This window comes from Manis pentadactyla, chromosome 6, assembly GCF_030020395.1.
Source record: "Manis pentadactyla isolate mManPen7 chromosome 6, mManPen7.hap1, whole genome shotgun sequence".
Taxonomy (NCBI): domain Eukaryota; kingdom Metazoa; phylum Chordata; class Mammalia; order Pholidota; family Manidae; genus Manis; species Manis pentadactyla.
This window is the reverse complement of record NC_080024.1, coordinates 116,146,510-116,159,683: the sequence shown is the minus strand read 5'-3', so window position 1 is coordinate 116,159,683 and position 13,174 is coordinate 116,146,510. Positions and strand designations below refer to the sequence as shown.

The following is a 13,174-nucleotide window of genomic DNA, read 5'->3' as shown; positions in this document are numbered from 1 at the left end:
TGCCAGAGATAGTCTGAGAAGCACTGATATAGAACATTTGCAAATCCAGCAGGCAGGTCAGAGATAGTGCATGTGAGACTGAGAACATAGAGAGGTAACTTGAAACTACAGGATACTTTAGAAAGCAAAAGGATATGAAGGGGCCAGAGGAAGAAAAGGAATTGTGGAAGGACTGAAACTGGGGACATACTGGGACTACTGCACAGATTTGGGATGGGAGCCATGGACTTGTGCCTTTCACTCAGGTAAGCTGCCTGTTTCTAAGAGGGCATGTGTTAGTGAGCAGGTGTGAGGTCTAGAAAAATGGAAGGATTCTTGTGCTGCATTTCATTCTGGAACCTTGTCTTTAAGGGGAAATCACAGGGTGCTCCAAGGAGAGAAAAACCCTATCTAGTGAGGAGTGGTTTAAGGAGAGAGGATGTTTAGTTTGCAGGAGGAGGAAGACAGAAGGATTTCTGATTATTCCGAAGGCTATTGTATAGAGGATAGCATGGACTGGTTCTGTATGTGGCCCCAAAGGAAATCACAAAGGTAAAAGCTCAGAGAGGCATAAAGAATAGTCCTCTAGCAATCAGTTGTCCAGAGATGGCATGTGGGCACCTTGAGCTCTTAGTGAGTAGTGGGCTCTTAGTCCCTGGAGGTGTTTGAGCTCAGACCAGGTCATCTTTGGGCTGGGAAGTTATTAAAATTGCACCATCTGACAGAGGCCTGAAGTAAGTGACAAGACATCTTTCAAACTGGAGCTCCTGTGGCTTTATGAATTTGAATAAAATCTAGGAAATAATTTGAGAATGAAAGACCCAATGAGAGTGAAGCTAACAGCTGAAGAAAGAGGCCAAGAGAGAAGGCCAGGGAGAGTTACCAACAGGCAGTTTGGTAGCAGTGACGAATGTTCTGGCATCCTGGGAACACATTTTGGCATGGATAAGGACAAACTGCTAACAGAGATGCTGGCTGCCACTACTGTCATTCATGTAGGTCCAGAAAGGCTGAGCATACAACCAATTGTGGAGGCTGTGCTCTCTGTTATGGTGCGTGGCCCAGCCTGGATGGCCCACCGAATGCCAGACAAATTGGGTCTGGCCCCTGTCCTTCACAGGATAAAAGCACAAACCCAGGTGACAACAAAGACGATGAATGGAGAATAAGTGCAGATTCTCAACAGGCACCAGATGAAGCTAACCAGCACAGAGTGAATCCTTACCCTGAAACACACTGTACTAGGAATTTATTTAATAGACACAGTCTCATGACAGGAAGAGCTCACTGTCCCCATTTGCTTGATGGTAAGACTGAGGTTCAGAGCAGGTACATGACTTCTCCAAGTCAAAGTAAGAGGTAGAGTTAGCACGCTCAGGACTGTTTTTATTCAACCAAACCACTTGTATTCGCCTGCCCATTAAACCTTCCATTAAACACTTTGTTCAGTGAAGCACAGTGTTTTCCATGAGAAACTGCCAGGAAAACTGCTGCTAGCACAGGACTTTGCGCCCTACAGGATCTTGTCAAAGGGTCAGAGCATGGATGAATTTGGAGTGGTGAAGAAGGGGTGTGCATCAGCTGACACTTTAAAATACTGCAAAAAAGGAGAGTCTCCCACAAAACAAAACACACATGGAAAAATCGCTCCCTTGTTGCAAAATATTTACAGCTTAACATTTACAGGCCACCCAAAGTGTGGTGGTCAGTGGTCCGTGCTGAGCCAGTCTCCAGTGAGAAGGCGGCATTAGACGGCTGTTGAGGTGGAGCTGGGGGCTTCTAGCCTTCTCTCTTGCTGAGTTTGGGCTCCAGGGACCTAGCTACGTGAAACCACAAAGACCAGCTGACCTTTCCTCCGTGGAAGTAGAAAAAAGCATGCTTGTGTGAGCCTGTAGTGGGAGGACAGGGAATGTGGACAGAGAGGGAGGGGCGCTGTAATAACTCTTGTAGTCATAAGGCTCGCCAGTTGGTAGTCGCTAGTATTCCAGACACTTCCTAATGCCAGACAAATGCCCCAAGCCTGGGCATGTCTGGCTTAGAGATCTATTCAGCTGATAGCAGCCTGTCTCTTGTGGGGAGAACAGATCTTTCAGGGAGCAGAGCTCTGCTGCTGATCAAACACAACATTGTTCTCACAAGGAAGAATGGAAAGGTTTGTTTCAGAGTACCAGCTTTTTTTTTTTTAAAGAGGCACCCAAGTTTTAACAAGTTGCTACAAAACTTGGGCTTCCTGAGGTGAGGCTGTTGGGCACAGTGCATGTACTGTACCAAAATCCAGGGGAGGAGGGAGGGATCAGAAAGTTAGTCATTAAAAAAGAAAGAAAAAAAAGCCGCAGGCACTTCATGCCTGGAAATGATGTAACACGCAGCCACTCCTCTGTTACAACTACAACCAAACAATGCTCCGCAGTCCTCGGCAGCTGCTCTCCAAATGTCAGCACACACCCGTCAAAAGAGCCTGAAAGCCGTCACACTGAAGGGCTGTGCTGTGCTTTGCTCGCCCACATATTCCCGGGGCACTCTCGGGAACCTGGCAACAGGTAACGTGGCAACCTTGCCTTACAAATTGGCAAGTGGTATACTTTCAGAGAACAAATGGATTTTTTTAAAAGTCGGCTGCATCTCCCCCACCGTCTGCACGCCCAATACCCCCACGCCAACTGAAAGTCCGAGAAGTACTGCATTGCCCCCGCAGCCCTGTTCTCTAGCGCCCCCTTGTGGCCAAACTCGGAACACCTTGAAATTGGCTGGCTCCAAGTTAAGTCACACTACGGAAAGGGATTGACGCCTTTGCTGGTCTTGTCTTTCAAAAAACAGAGTGGAAGTCAAGACTCAGACCTCTTGCTTTTATAACCTTAACAGAATTATTACCCTCGCTGGGTAATATTGTTTTGTTTTTTAAAGCAGCGGCTATGGAAACATTTTTTGTTAGAGAGGGTTAAGTTGAAGAGCAAGAACTGCTGTAGTCATTTGGTTAGGCAGATAGTGAGGGTTAATAGCCATGAAGCTGAGGATTCTGGCTGGGTGGAACTTGCATTTTCCATTTTTAATTTTTATCTGAATTTGTATGTTCAATGCAGCAAGATTTCTCAGGCAGAAGCATTTCTAATTCACACTGCTGGTCGCCGGTTAGCCTTACGCAAGGATTACCTAGGATTTCCAGACTACAAACTCGATAGCAGCGAGCACCCTTGTAGCCCCACCTTAGCTCTTTTATCTCTGTGTGGGGCAAACATCCACAGAAATGCCAAGGGCAATATTTTTAACCAGTCTTCTTTCTCGTAGGTTCTCCTTCCTCTGAGCTGTCTTTGATTGGGAGAAATGACTGCAGTTGTGAGCTGCTGGTAACTCCAGCTGGGTGGGAGGGTTTCTGTTCTTTCTCCCTCTCTGGGAAAGTTAACTAGAAACTAAGAAAGAGGTTCAGATCAAAGTAACTGTTTTCTTCAGAAAGTTCCATTAATTAACTAGATTAAAGAAAGTTAAGTGATGTCTGGAGGAAAGTCATTTTAGAAGGTTGAGGTCCAGGGGCTGAGGTCTAAAACTTCTAATGTGGATGTTTAATGAAGCTTGGCAAAAAGTTAAATGATATTAGAAATTGAAGGTTACCATATGTAAAACCAGTTGTTGCCTGAAATCAACCATTTCAAAGGAGCTTCTTGAAAGTAGACATTTGGCTAGCCTTTGCCTAGACCATACTGAAAATTAAAAACGCAGGGCTCTGAGTAAGAATCACTTGACCAATAGCTAAGGTGAGTCATGGCCTTCTTAGAATAGGCACATCCTCAAGTCAGGATGTTGAGAACATGGGCTTACTAATTTGCAAGGCGGGGCCCTAGCTTCCAGTAGGGAATGTGATCAGGATTTCATGGTTCATTTTCCCCGGCCTTTTCAACAGGTGGTATTGAGTCATCCGTGTACACAAGTGACTGCTCTGGCAGTTTCATCTGTTAGGATTAAATTTCCATTTGTTCTATTACTTTATGAAGTGATTTTTACCACTGAATCAGATATAGCACTTCCTCTAGGTCTTAGGGATTTTTTTTTCAATGTTTGTAATGCTGTGTTTTTCAAAATTTGTCCCAGACAGGTCTGTAGGTCTTCCTGGGTTGAATGGACTGTTTACAGGAGGGGAAAATTCAGGGCCCAAGGTCAGGGTTACAGAATTATATAAGGTTTCCTGTTTGGGCAGCTGGTCTACCAGCTCCTCAGGTTGTGCAGACTGGGTCTTGTTGAAAGACAGCATGCCGAGGAGTTCTGGGGTAGGGATGGTGCCAGGAGCAGGGAAGGAAGATTTCCTTTTAAGCTTCTCATCAACCAGCTTTCATTTCTTTTCAGATGTCACTTCTCAGTAACACCTTCCTATATTTTCTGTTGGGTGAGTTTTTTTTTCCCCAACCAGAGTGAGAGAATGGAATTGCTTAAGGATGTAAGAATCACAAGGACAGGCATTGTTGCCTGCTTTATTCATGATGACTGCAGTACTTAGAGCATGCATGACATGTAGTAGTACTGTGGTAAATACATGTTACAGGAAGGAATGAATAGGATGGGAAGAGACTTTCTGGAGAGAAAGAAAAATGGACTAATATTCAGGAAAAAGAGGCCACCAGGGTAGAAGTAAACTGACTATGGGCCTTCTCTGTGACCTTGGCTTTTGCAATAGAATTTCGTATCACCTGTGTCCACTTCTGTTTGGCATTGGCCAAGAGCTGGCCAAGTGCAATTGTGATTGGTTAACTTTTAATATGGAGCTAGTATGTGAAAGCCCAACCTAACGTCAGCTGAAACTAGTTGGTCCTGTGGATGAAACTAGTTGGTCCTGTGGATTATCCACTTAACCTTTTCCATCCTCTCTGCTTGGCTTTATTCAATGGCATGTATGATGGACCTGGGATGCTAACTGCCCTTTTCCAGTGCAGCTGCTTTCCTTCTCCTTAGTTCCTGTCATGCATTTTTCTTTGACTTACTAGTCTATGCTCTGTCTGCTTGCACAGGATGGGTATTTGAGGGCCAAGAACTCACTTTACCTCCTGATCTTATTTCAGGAGAATTTGTGTCACATGCACAAGGGGACCTGGAGCCTGGAATACAAGGAAAAGTCTGGAATGGAATCATACAACTGAACAGGACTCTCCTGCCATGTCGCTGTGTGTCTGGTAAACAAAGTAGAACTCACAGGTACCTACCTTGAGGCTGTATGAAGTAGCAGCTGGTTTCTAGATGGGAGCTGGGTATCGGGCACTTATTGCCAACTTGTCTCCCTCAAGAAAATGGCTGTGCAGTGAGTGTCTTGTGTATGAACCAGGGAACATCCTGTTTAATGAGAGTCTGGTCACGCTAAGCCCTAAGTGAAACTTCAGGCTGGGTTTATCAGAAACATCTGCTCACGGGTAAACTTTCTGGGCTTGGGAGAGATGGCAGGCCTATCAAAGCAGCCTGATACTGCTGCCCTACGGACAGAGGGCCTGGAGGGAGGGCTTGATCTGGAGCAGAAGCTTTTTTACAAGGCAAACTCAAACCCCCAAACCTAGGAAAACAGGATGTGTGGGGAAGTAAAGAAGAAAGAAAATGCATCCACCGTTTCTTCCTGTTGGTTTCGGCATGATGAGGAATAATTACCTGGGTTTGGAGAGCAGGGCATGTGGGAGGCCACAGGAGGGCCTGGTCTGTGCAGTTAGGCAGTTAATTATTCATTCTATTCCTTTCCTCTTTCCTCCCAGAAACCCCCCTTTTTAAAGGAAAAACAGGAAAAACTATCTGGGTTAAGTTGTGGAATAGTGATTTTGTTAGCCCACACCAGCCCCTTACCGACTCTCAAATGACAGAATCAGTGCTTTAAAATGACACCTCATTACCCAACTGTGTCCCTGACAGAGGAGGACACAGATCCAGAGAAGAACCTGTCCAGGTGTCCCCGAGGGCTTTTTCTGTTCACAACATGCTGCAAACATGAGTTCAGTAGTCAAATCAACCTTTACAGTTAGTACAAGACTGCATTTTAAAATTCCACTTCACAGCTGGGTTTTTATCGCTTGCCAAAAGTAAGCAAGAATAACCTAGGACACTGCCCAGGCCTGCGTTCAGTATCCATTTACTCCTCCCACCCTACCGTCATCCTCATTCCTTGTGTTTAAAGAAGCCGGGTGCTCCACCTCTAATACTAACTCCTCAAGTGGCAAGAGGGCTGCAGAATTTGAGTTGCACACATTGTCCAGTGTGGAGTCCATTCGGAACCTGGGTTCTTCCCAGCCAAGCCTCCTTACTTAACTTTGAAAGAGCTGCCTTAGACTTCTGTCCTTAAGATTCTCCTCTGCACCCTTGTGAGAGCAATGCCTGCATCCAAAAGCCCTTGTCTGAATCACTTGGTTCAATGTGCTTGGAATTCAGAACTTCTTGGATTGTAGTAAGCTAACACACATGAAACACCCAGGGAATGGGGCAGCACCCCTTAATCCTTAAGAGGAAGGGATGAAGTCCACCCACTCCTTCAGGTAACACCCCCTGCCCTTCCCCCCACACCCTACTTCCTCCTTCAGAAGCATCTCAGGTTCTGGATGGAGCTGTGTCCCAACCAAGCCCACATAGAGGGTGGTGGATGGGTGGTGATGGGGTGGTAGTAGGCTTGATATTCTGGGTGATCCAGGTTTCTATACATTTAAGGCAAAGAGGAATGTAAGATCAGATTTGGTAGTACTTCTGACCCTGTCTCTCTTTCCTTGACCATGTTGGAGTTCTGGATATTTATGGATTTATTACTGTGTGTGTTTCACATGCTGTATTCAGAAACATTCTTTTCTAGATTTTTTGTTGTAATGGTTGTAAGAGTGCTAGTAGGGATTTTAACTGACCTCTTCCCACAAGGTTGAAGGATGTCCTTATAAATTACAGAATGGGGTGGTCTGATGTGCTCTATAGACAAACATTTCATATTTGCAAGGTTGCAGGGATTCCTTTTTGACTCATCCTTTCCATCACTCTTCCCCATTCTTATCCCCTACATGCAAGCTATCGTCTGACTTCACAGCAAAATGTGTAAAACTGACATTTTTCTCAGCCCACCATAGTTGGTACTGTGCCAATTGTAAAGGATGGTACCGTGCCAGTTGTGGAGGGTGGTTCTGTGCCAGTCCAGGCTGGATGCTGTGCAAACTTGATGCAGCTCAGGACACTGGCCTGAAAGTTTATCTGCAAGGGATCTTCATTTGCTAAATGAATGTGCTACTGTCTCACCTGAGGGTTTCAGCCCTGGGCAGGTTGACTATGGAGATGGTGAGACTGAGAAATGACAGTGGAAGGTTCTTGGGGTAAAAGCGTTTATACCCGGCTTTATTCTTCCAGCTGTAGGTCGGGCACTAGAATCACGCCTGCATCCAGCAGCCTGAGGTCTCCTTGACTTGCCTCTCCAGGTGTGGAATCACTGCGTCATGAGCTGGGGCAGAGGAGTTTGAGTCTCCAGTATTCTCAATGCCCAAGGCAGAGCCTTTACTTCAAAAATGGGGCAGAAGAATGGTACACACAGTTTGAAAATCATTTTGACAAGACTTGTTTTTATACCACATTCCAACGTAAAAGATAACTGAAGTAATCCATGTAACATGGCTTGGATTAGAGCAAACTAATGAGTGGGTAGAAATGTATTACGGAACTGTAGGTCAAGCACTAGAAATTTTTGTCTGAAACAAGCACTGCACTGCCTCCTGGTGTGGGTGGCATTCTACTTTTCCAAAGGAACCAGAGAAAGTAAAGGAATACGATTTGATTATTTTGGATCTGTACTGTCACAGATGAAAGATTTTACTGTCAACTCTGAAAAAGCAACTTGTACCCACTGCAAACCTGCCCGGCCAGAGGCTATTAAAAGATTCTGTGTGTTGAATGTTTGGGGCCCAGGTTGGGATTTCATCTCATGCTATGGGATTGGCTCATGGTTGCAATTTACACAGTTTGTAACCATGATAGCCAGATGACCGCAGAAGCGCTAAGGTGCGGGAATGCCGAACAAGAGGAAACCAGCGCTGGTCTCTGGATCAAAATTAACTACCAACCAAGAGTTAGGAAATGGATCAATGGCCAGGGAAGCATTTTGGTGACCACTGCTCAAAGCTGCAGCCCCAGTGCAGTTGCTGATAACCTTGTCAGCCCTCCAGATAAAGACACATCTTGTCACCCTCAGGCACCTGGCCCAGAGGTAATAAAACGGTTGACTTATCTTCTAAGGGTGGAGTCCGTCAAACCTCAGCCTCCGTAATTAAAGAAAACTGAAATTGCCTGTCACTTACAAAAAAAAAAAAAAAAAAGGCGGGGGAGGGGGGAGAGAGAAAGGAAAAAGGCCAAAGGCAGGAAATTGCATTTGTCTCTCTCCTTGGATTTTAAAAAGGAAGTGATCCTACCAGCCAAAAGTTTTCCAGCGAGAAAAACAGCCTGGCTCTACTGCCCTCTCCCCGGGGTAACAGGATTGCAGACAGCTCGGGTCCACGTGACGGCCTAGAAAAGAGGCTCAAGCTGATGAAAACCCAAGAAATCTTCGGAGCTTTCCTTTCTGAATGTCAATGGCTGAGTCAGTGCGTTGCTGAGCGGGGAAGGAAGTCACAGTCACACAGAGTGACTCATTCAGCGCTGTTCGCTCAGGCAGGCGGATAAAAAGTTTTAGCGAAAGCAGTAACAATCTCCTTTAAATACTAGCACAGTAAGGAAATTCCTCTCTTTCAGGCTGAATGCCATCCACACAAAAGAGCTCCTGTTGACATCTCATTTACAATCTCCCCCAGGACACAGACAAGACCATTTCAATAAACCCAGCTCAGAAACACCTATTGTTCAAAATCTTCAACTAGCAACAGGCTACCACCACTCCCTATTGTTTTGTAAAATAAAAGATTTAGAAGGAGAAGGATTGGGGCTGTGGAAGCTCTGAAAAGAGGAAGGGAAAAAAGTCCCTTTGACTCGAGGCTGTCAGAGTGCACAGGAAGAATAAAGTTAATGAATTTCCATTTTTATAAGAAGTGCATAGGAATGCCTGTTAAGCTTCTGAACTAGTGATTGGGAATTCTAAATTTGATGCCAACTTTGTGTGTAAAGAAGCTAATTCCTGCCAACTTGTTTGCGAAATGAAAAGCCGGAGACTGTACTCACCCTCTTCTCAGCCTTACAGAAGCCCAGATAGCAGCACAAGCAAATGCACCAGGTGAGTCTTTGATCTCGGCTGTTGCCCTGGGATTTATAGCCTGACCTTCTTTCCAAGCATGATTTTCTGGCTCAGAGCTCACTTCCCTCCATTAATGGTTTTCTCCTTTGCCTGAACACTGCTTTGCTCCCCCTTGTAGTAAAACTTAAACACTTTCTAGAGTTGTATAATGTAGTCCTCTGATGGCTTTTCTTCAGATAATGTTCCACATTAAAGGGATACGTTTGATTTATCAAAAAGGGTGGCAGAGCGTTTCTCAAATCTTTACCCCCCTAATACATCTTATGGGTATCTTTACCCACAGAAGAGATCTTACAGTTAACGGGTTCCTCATCTCAGCCAGTGACCCCTTTATCCATCCAGAGTTCAAACCCACACTGTGGGCATTTTCTCTCCCTTTGGCTCTTGAATCCCCCGGGAATCATCCCACACCCTACAATACACCTGCCTGCTTTCCTAGATCCTATTAGCTCCTTTCTGGAGGATCACAGCAACTAACTGACTCCCGATTCCTCGAACTACCGGTTGTGACTTGTTAATAGGACATGAAATCCATTTCTGAAAATGAAACAGCTCAGGAAATGTCAGAGTGCACCAAACAAAGGAACAGTAAGTATTGTTTTGTGAATCGTGTTTCAGTTTGTGTGTTCAGATCTGAGTACATTCTGGGCAACAGGTAAAATGTATTTTGTTAAAATATTTTGAGAAATACTTTACTAATTGGTCTCTCTGGGTCTGTCTTGTCTCTGCTTCTACACTGCTGTACACGCTTAAAGCAAGAGTGGAAGATCCTGGACAGATCCTGTCACTCCTGCGGACGGTCTGCCTTCAGGATAAAGTGCTGACTCGAGGGCTTTAAAGATTCCAAAGAACTTGGTTCCCACGCACCTTCGAGGTCTCAGAACTCTACATCCTCCTGACCACTCTTACTTTTAGTTATTAACATTAAGTTCCCTGGTCGTTGCAGATGGAATTTCCCCTTTAGGGACATGCTTTCCTCCTCTTTCCCCTTCAGGTATCATAGGTTGTCACCTCTGCCAGGATGACTTATGGAATGTTCTAAATGACTCCCCCAGTTCTTATTAGAACACTGCACTTTTTATTTGACAGAGCACTTTGTACATTATAATTATCTTCTCAATTCCCTATTATTTAAGCTCCAAGTGGGCATTCAGTAAATATTGTGTAAATATTTGCATCGAATGTTTCACATTTTACATAGCTCAACATTTCCTTCCTACATACCAATTTGAATAGTTATTGTAAAGTATCATCTCCATTTCTCAAAGTGTTTGTGTTCATTTTTTTACACTTCAATATCTCCTGTTCATTTGCTTTTCAAACACTAATTAATTTGGAAATTAACTGGACTTTTAAAAATCAAAGTAATAAAATTTGGAGAAAACGGTTCGACTTTTTCCTGGTCATTCACCCTCCTGAAACTCAGATCCTCAACACATTAAAAGGAGGACAGAACTCCGTAATCTGTGGGCTCTCTTCCAGTCTGCTACTCTGAACCTCCAGCTTGAACATTCTCCTTTTATGGACCAGAGAGGTTAAGTGATTTTCCCAAGGCCAAACAACTTTTTCGTGGCAGGATATAGTTTGTCTTTCTGTAGAATTTTAACAGCAAGCAGCACACAAAAAACAAAAACTTTACCCGGCAATTAATAGTGCCACTGTTTGTGTGAAAGAGAATCATAAAATTAAAGAAAAAAGGGACTTAAAGAAAAAAAAAATCTACAATGGATTCCTGCTTAAGCAGGTCTTAACATTTTTAAAAGTCTTGCTGTTATTTTCTATTAGATGGAGAGATGTTCAGATATCCTTCCTTAAATTGGAAGTGAAAAACTAGGAATTCTGTGCCCTGATCTTTTGTAGTGGGCATTCCACGGAGGCACAGCAGACACACACAGCCTTCCTGAAGGTGCCAAGAGCATCCTAAGGCCTTTCTTAGTGCTGAGGCCTTGGTGCCTTGACCCAAAAGCCACATTGCATCAGGATGAGATTTCGTGTCAGTTCTGGCAACCCCTCCCCTCCTTCCCAGCCTGAGTCCCACTGAAGTCCCTACTTCTGCTCCACTTGCTTTTTTATTTACTATGGAGTTTAGGTTTAAATAACCTGCTCTATAAATCAGAAAGTCAATGGAAATACATGCCTTTAGGGAAAAAAGAAACACAACGACCTTACTTGTATTTGTCCTAATGTGATATGCTGCACTCCTCAACCATCTAAGCCGGCATGCCCATTGGCATCACTGGTTATTTTTTTCCCTCTAAACTGACCAGTAGCAGCTTGCCTTTGTTTGACAGAAAATGATGGTAGGTAGACCTTGGCTTTGAAATGCATTCTTACAAAGAAAAAGTCAAAGTTACTTACTGCTGTAGAACCACTATATATGTGACGACCCAACTTAACCTCAAGTCGTTACAGCCAAGTGATGGGCTTATGGACGATTTTTATTTTATTCTTTGGGCTTCTCTGAATTTCCCAATTTAAGAAAATGAACATGCATTACGATTGTCATCATAGAAAAATACATATGTTAGAATAAAAATTAAATACCCTATTATGTCATTGCTGCTCTGACACCTGATGAAATAATTTAATTTTTACCATATATGGTGCTTGGTATTTTGTCTTTCTTTTAACCCATTTGCTTTTGAGGGAAATTTTTAGGATTGCCACATGTAAAAGAAAATAATGGAAAACTCTTAACATGATTTGATATTATACTGTCTTTAAAAGCTTAAAAGCAGGAACAGTGACCCATAGACACACCAATTACTGGCGTAGAACCCCTTCACTGTCTGGCTGCTACATGTTTTTTTGCTACAGGACAAAAGGGTGAGAAGGGAATTCTGGTGGGAATGCTGCTGGGAAGCTTTACCTTCCTAGGCACAAGTCAGGGACCTTTTTCTTCCTCTGGACAGTGTCATCAGCAAGCGGTACCTTGACCTGTGGCTGCCACCCGGGGCATCTGCTTGAGAAAAACCCGCGCTCAGATTGACAGGTGGAAAGATGCCAAAAGCTGATTGGCTACATTCATGGGCTGCCCTACCTTTAGACTTGCAATTATTTGAGAAAATAAATGACTTTATCATTTAAGTCATCTTGACTTTATTTCTAAAAGTTTATTTACTTACTTACTTGTTTTGGCTTGGCAATTCCATGTGACTTCATAGATACGAAGTGCCCTTTGTTCCCTGGAAAACCATTCATCAAGATACACTTCCTTTGTGTGCCATCAGTAAGTGGTCCTCTGCATCTTTACTATAGAACTCATCACACTTTACTTGTTACGGGAAAGCAGAAGAAAACTAGTGATCAGAGAGATCATTGGTAACTACTTACTTGTCGGATTAAATGATTCTATGTGGCAAATTCTATTACACATGATATCACCAGACCATATTTTCTCTTTCAAAAAGATTCTCAGACTTGGTGGCCCAGCTTCTGCAGCGGTAACATGGCCACTGGAAAGGCAGCACCTTGAAGTCAGCCAGATGCCGTGCAAATCCTAAACTGCTGAGTACAGGCTGCATGGCCTTGATGATTCAACTCTCATCCCGTTTTCTCATCTTTTGAGTCAGGGCAATGGTGCTGATAATGAGATGAATGAAGAAGCTGTTGGTGTGTAAGGTGACCCAGTGTGACACTTCTATCTGACAAAGGAAATAGGTACTTTCCATTTTCCCCCTCTTTCCTACATTATTTTATACAACAAAATTCAAATATTACAAAAATGATCTTGAAAACTCCTGGGGGACTCTACCTGAGGGGGAAATTCTCTACTTTGCAGATGTCTGGGTTTCTGCAGCGTGAGGAGCCTGGCACAAGGGTTGCAGGCATGAGTCCCTATTTTAAGATGCCTCTCCCTTGTGTTTGATATTAAAACCTCATCTCATCACTCTGGTCTCAACTCATAAATCCTCTCTTTAAAGAGGCCTTCCTTTGACTGCCCAGCTTCAAGTAGTCCATCCATCCGCTCCCGTCGCAGCCCGGCAGCCC

At 43.9% G+C, this 13,174-nt stretch overlaps 1 protein-coding gene and 1 long non-coding RNA gene across 13 annotated transcripts in view; one reads left to right on the top strand and one right to left on the bottom strand.

Moving 5' to 3' along the window:
* DLGAP1 (DLG associated protein 1) overlaps window positions 1-13,174 on the bottom strand; it is a 567,869-nt gene that overhangs the window by 80,886 nt on the left and 473,809 nt on the right. The gene's annotated exons all lie outside the window — the stretch shown is intronic.
* Window positions 4,247-12,365, top strand: LOC118922764 (uncharacterized). Of its 2 annotated transcripts, none has more exons than XR_005028871.2 (5): window positions 4,247-4,354; window positions 5,025-5,157; window positions 7,318-9,163; window positions 9,624-9,772; window positions 12,097-12,365. It is a non-coding gene; the product is annotated as an uncharacterized LOC118922764 (long non-coding RNA). The 2 variants fall into 2 exon arrangements; XR_008998307.1 differs by lacking the exon at window positions 12,097-12,365 and adding an exon at window positions 9,940-10,605 and having other exon boundaries at window positions 4,248-4,354.